The 5,350-nt window shown below is 42.0% G+C and overlaps 1 pseudogene; it reads right to left on the reverse strand.

Annotated features, from left to right (window-relative positions):
* Nucleotides 1-321: 321 nt before the first annotated feature.
* On the reverse strand, nucleotides 322-440 carry LOC134948840 (5S ribosomal RNA; annotated as a pseudogene).
* Nucleotides 441-5,350: the final 4,910 nt, after the last annotated feature.

Genomic DNA, 5,350 nt, shown 5'->3' on the forward strand with positions numbered 1-5,350 from the left:
GAGATAGAGATGGGTGAAGACACCACAAAGTCATACACCCATCTCACCCGACCAGTACAGATAATCTGTATTGATGAGACCAATTGGTCAATTAATTATTAATTCTGTCATAATCCAAGAAAGAATTATCAGCATTGATTAAGCAATACAAGGTTGTTTATACACTGAACTTATAAGAATAGTAACTCGTAGCAGTTGGTTTTATTGGGGAAAACCAAATAATGTATCTTCCCTAAAGAAGAAATAGGTGGAAAAAATATATGAGCAAGTGGTGATACTGCTGTTGGAGTCACATACCACACATCATATGAGATGTTTAATGCTCTACAACACTGGGTATTCCCTGTGAGTCTCCTCTTCAGGTACTGACTCAGCCCAACACTGTTTCGCTTCCAAGATCGGACGAGATCGGGCATTGGCAGTGTGGTTTGATAGTAGAGAAAGTAGGTCAGACTCCAATGAGAGTGCACCTATATAAGAAAGAGTGACTTTTTAAGTCACAGAGATGCAGTGTGGATCTGCTGTTTATGTTAGGCAGGGGATATCAAATCCCACCGAAGTGGTATTGTGCCCCTGGATCATAAATGAGAGTCCACGAAAAAAGAAAGGAGCATGGAAATTAAGGCATAGTGTGGTCTAAACCACTATTAAGCAAGAATAATCATATAAAGCTCAAGAAGTACTTATTCAAAGATTCATGTATATCTGCGTACTAAAAGAATTTTATATATGTGTACACTGGTGCTGAGATTAAAGACAGAGGATCATTCAGAATTGTTTATAGTACAGATTACTATTAATGGTATGCGGGGTTTAGAATTCTGTTGAAAAAAGTCGTCACTGAAAGCACATAAAATGAAATGAAATGAATAGAATGTAGATTATTGCAAATGCTGGAACATAAAGAGAAAGGAAAGAAGTCTTTCATAAAATGAGCAGCAATAAGACCCTTATAATCACAAAAGAAATGTCAGGGAAATGCAATATTCTATTCCTAGTGTAAACAGCTTGATCTTAGTGAAAGAGTGCTACGCAGAGAGCTGTGACTAAACACAGACAAATATGTACAGCCACATATTGTGGTATATAGCCTGGATACATACAGAGATAAAGATAATTCCTGTGACGGCTGGAAGCAATGAACCCAGAGTGACTGGATTGAAATGATCTGACCTGAGGCTAGGACAATGAATCAAATGCAGCTGGACAAACGAGGACCCATTGGATTGGAAAACGTGTTTCACCCCTGTGGGGCTTGTTCACTTCCTGGGTCTGCATGTTAATGACTGGGAGATTTATACCGCCTAGTTAAGGCATGTGGGCCAATCAAAGTTAGGAATTGATAATAATTTAAAGGGTATACACCTGTGCTGATAAGCGCCGTGAGCCACTGACGTCAGTGGCTGGACGGCAATGCTGAGACTCATGAGGTCGGAGGCGCCATATTGGATAAGGGTAGTCGTGCCCTTAATTCTGATTACCCGCGTTTGTATTTTAAATATCCAGGCGCAGCGCACCTCACAAATAATGTTTTGGAGAGTGTGTGTCTGTGCTGATATGCGCCATAAGCCGCTGGCATCAGTGGCTAGACGGCGATGTGGAGACTAATGAGATCGGAAGCACCATATTGGAAAAGGGCAATCTTGCCCTTACTTAGGATTAACCGCGTTATATTTATAACCTTATATTTACAGTATATGGGCATAGTGCACCTCATTGTTGAATGGCGCCAAGTGCTCCTGAGAGAGCGGCCACGAAATTCACAGACAGGCACCACATCCATTGACAGTCTAGCTGACGTCAGCGGCTTGAAGGCGACGCTTTGCGGGCCGAGGTCGTAATTGCCATATTGGAAGTGGGCAATTGTGCCCTTTGTGAAAGACTAATCAGGCACCGGCGGGCAACGTCACACCAAAGTGTAGTTATAGCAGCTGTTGGGCTGCGGGCGCCCCTGGGGATGCGGCCATAGGATTCAATGGTCAGGGACATATAGAAGATGTTATGGAGATTTTCTCCATGTTAGAAGAGGGCAATTGTTGGTTGGCTTATAAGGAGCGGGGAGAGGATTAGAGGATATTGGTTTATTAGCTTGTCTGCATAATTGACTATAATGGGGTGTTGACTATATAAATTGTAAAATGAAAAATATATGATTTCGAAAATTAACTCTGAGGTGAATGAACATGGGTGAAATAATTGACAATAAATCATATTGCCTAGGAAATTATATGGAAATATTATAATTCTAATGAAATTTGAAATAGAAGTAAAAATAAATATAAATAAAAAATAATAATAAAAATGAAAACTGATAAATACACATGAAAAGGAGAATATATAAAATAAACTATTTTTGGTAGGTTATGATTATGTTATGATCTGGAAGGGAAATGAAAAGGTGAACCAAGGTGAAGGAAGTGGGGGTGGAGGAGAGGGGGTGGGGTATAGGGTTTAAGTGAGGAAGTGGAACTGAGATATGGGAATTGGTTGCATGAGGGATGGTCATTGATATATTTGGCCAAATGACCAGTGTGGTTGTGAGGGCCGGAATTTATGTGGGACTGGGAAAGGGTGAATGTTGAGGGGTATCTAGGGTGATATGTGCCCTGTTCGGAGCCATAGTGTTGATAATTATGATGAGTGAATAGTATGAACTGCTGCAGAGTGCAGAAGAGTGAAATTGTGTGTATTGTTACTCAATTGAATTATTGTGATTGGTTGCTGGGAGGAGGAAGGATATTGAGGGAGTGAGGAAATTATTTGGTAGTGTCATTAAGATATATGATGTGCCAACATGGGAGATTGGAAAGTTGACGATGGGGGCTATTGAGTGTGTGAAGGGGAATGAAGAGAGAGGAGGGAAAGAAAGGGGAAAAATGGGAGAAGATAGTGGGATTGATTAGAAAAGGGAGGGAAGGAGTGAGAAGGAGGGAAGGAGAATGAGAAAGAGACAGGAAAATGTAATGAAGAATTAAAATCAGAGTGAAGGTAGCACATAATTAGATCAATGATAAAGATGTAGGGTCATATTAGTATATCATAAAAAGACCCCAAAATTTATGTTCTCATTAAGTCCAAGTGGTTTCAGACTGCCCAAACGGAAGATCCATTCACTTTCTCGTTTCAATAATTCCTGGGTGATATCACCTCCACGGATGCCCAATTTGATGTGGTCCAGACCGAAAACCTTCAGATCCTTAGCAGATCCTTTGTGGACAGAGTAGAAGTGTCTGGCAACTGAGGTAAGTTGTTTCATTCGAGTGATATCTTGTTGGGCATTCCTGATATTGCCCATATGTTCTAAGATCCTCTCTTTGAGTTTTCTGGTAGTCATACCTATGTATCTGAGGTCACAGCTGCAAGTTAGGCAATAAATTACTGCCTGCGAGTTGCAGTTGAAGAAGTGTTGTATCTTGACTGATTGTCCATATCTATCTGTGACTGTGTTGTTTCGTGAGATTTGCGGACATAACTTGCAGTGACCACAAGGAAAGGTACCAGTTATCACTGGTTTCTTGGGAGTTGTTGTCACAAAATGACTACGGACCAAATGGTCCTTAATATTCTTAGACCTGCGCCAGCTCATCTGAACTGGGGTATTCACATATGGTGCAAGGTCGGGATCCAATTGTAATATGGGTAAATGCTTGGATATGGCATTTTTCAGCATTTGCCATTCTGGGCAAAAAGTGCCAATGAACCTGATATTGTCCTCTTGTTTGGGTTTCTCCTTACCCTTTCTGAAAATGAGGTCTTCTCTTTTGGTCATCTTAGTGGCTGAATAGGCATGTTTAAGGGATCGTTTGCTGTAGCCCCTGGCCTGTTAGTTCCCAACTTTTCTTATTGAAGACCGAATCTTCTGAACAGTTCCTTCTCAATCGCAAGTACTCCCCCTTTGGGATGTTTTCAATTGTCGGGGGAAAATGTGAACTTGTCTGGTAAAGAAGGCTATTGGTTGCTGTCTCTTTGCGGTATAATTCGGTTGCCAAGTAGCCTGTGTTTGATTTATAGATATTTAGATCCAAAAATGGGACAGTTTCTGAACTGATGGTATATGTAAGTGAAATATTCAATTCATTGGTGTTGAGCTCTTTGATGAATTCTATTAATAGTTCTTTGTTGCCATCCCAGATGATGAAAATGTCGTCAATGTATCGGAGCCACATGACGATATGTATGGTGTATTTTTCATTTGCAGAGTTGAAGACGGCGATATGCTCCCACCATCCCAAGAAAAGATTTGCATATGTGGGCGCACAAGCTGCGCCCATTGCTGTCCCTCTTACTTGTAGGAAAAATTGATCTTTGAAGACAAAGTAATTTTTGGCACGGACAAAGTGGAGTAACTGTTGAAGAAAAATGGAAAAATCACTTTCTCCTCCTTGGTCGAGAAAGAATTTGACTGCTGTGAGACCGTGATGGTGGCTAATGCTGGTGTATAATGCCTCCACGTCACAAGTCGCTAGCAAAAAATCTTTTTCAAAATGTATGTCATGGATTTTTCTTAGGAGATCTGCTGTGTCTTGTAGATAAGAGGGTAATGAGAGTACAAATTCCCGAAGATGTAGATCGAGGAATCGACTCGGTTGCTCCAAAAGCCCCCCATTTCCTGACATGATGGGTCTTCCGGGGGGACATACTGCGTCTTTGTGTATTATGCAGACAAGCTAATAAACCAATATCCTCTAATCCTCTCCCCGCTCCTTATAAGCCAACCAACAATTGCCCTCTTCTAACATGGAGAAAATCTCCATAACATCTTCTATATGTCCCTGACCATTGAATCCTATGGCCGCATCCCCAGGGGCGCCCGCAGCCCAACAGCTGCTATAACTACACTTTGGTGTGACGTTGCCCGCCGGTGCCTGATTAGTCTTTCACAAAGGGACAATTGCCCACTTCCAATATGGCAATTACGACCTCGGCCCGCAAAGCGTCGCCTTCAAGCCGCTGACGTCAGCTAGACTGTCAATGGATGTGGTGCCTGTCTGTGAATTTCGTGGCCGCTCTCTCGGGAGCACTTGGCGCCATTCAACAATGAGGTGCACTACGCCCATATACTGTAAATATAAGGTTATAAATATAACGCGGTTAATCCTAAGTAAGGGCAAGATTGCCCTTTTCCAATATGGTGCTTCCGATCTCATTAGTCTCCACATCGCCGTCTAGCCACTGATGCCAGCGGCTTATGGCGCATATCAGCACAGACACACACTCTCCAAAACATTATTTGTGAGGTGCGCTGCGCCTGGATATTTAAAATACAAACGCGGGTAATCAGAATTAAGGGCACGACTACCCTTATCCAATATGGCGCCTCCTACCTCATGAGTCTCAGCATTGCCGTCCA

This window comes from Pseudophryne corroboree, chromosome 1 (assembly GCF_028390025.1).
Source record: "Pseudophryne corroboree isolate aPseCor3 chromosome 1, aPseCor3.hap2, whole genome shotgun sequence".
Lineage (NCBI taxonomy): Eukaryota > Metazoa > Chordata > Amphibia > Anura > Myobatrachidae > Pseudophryne > Pseudophryne corroboree.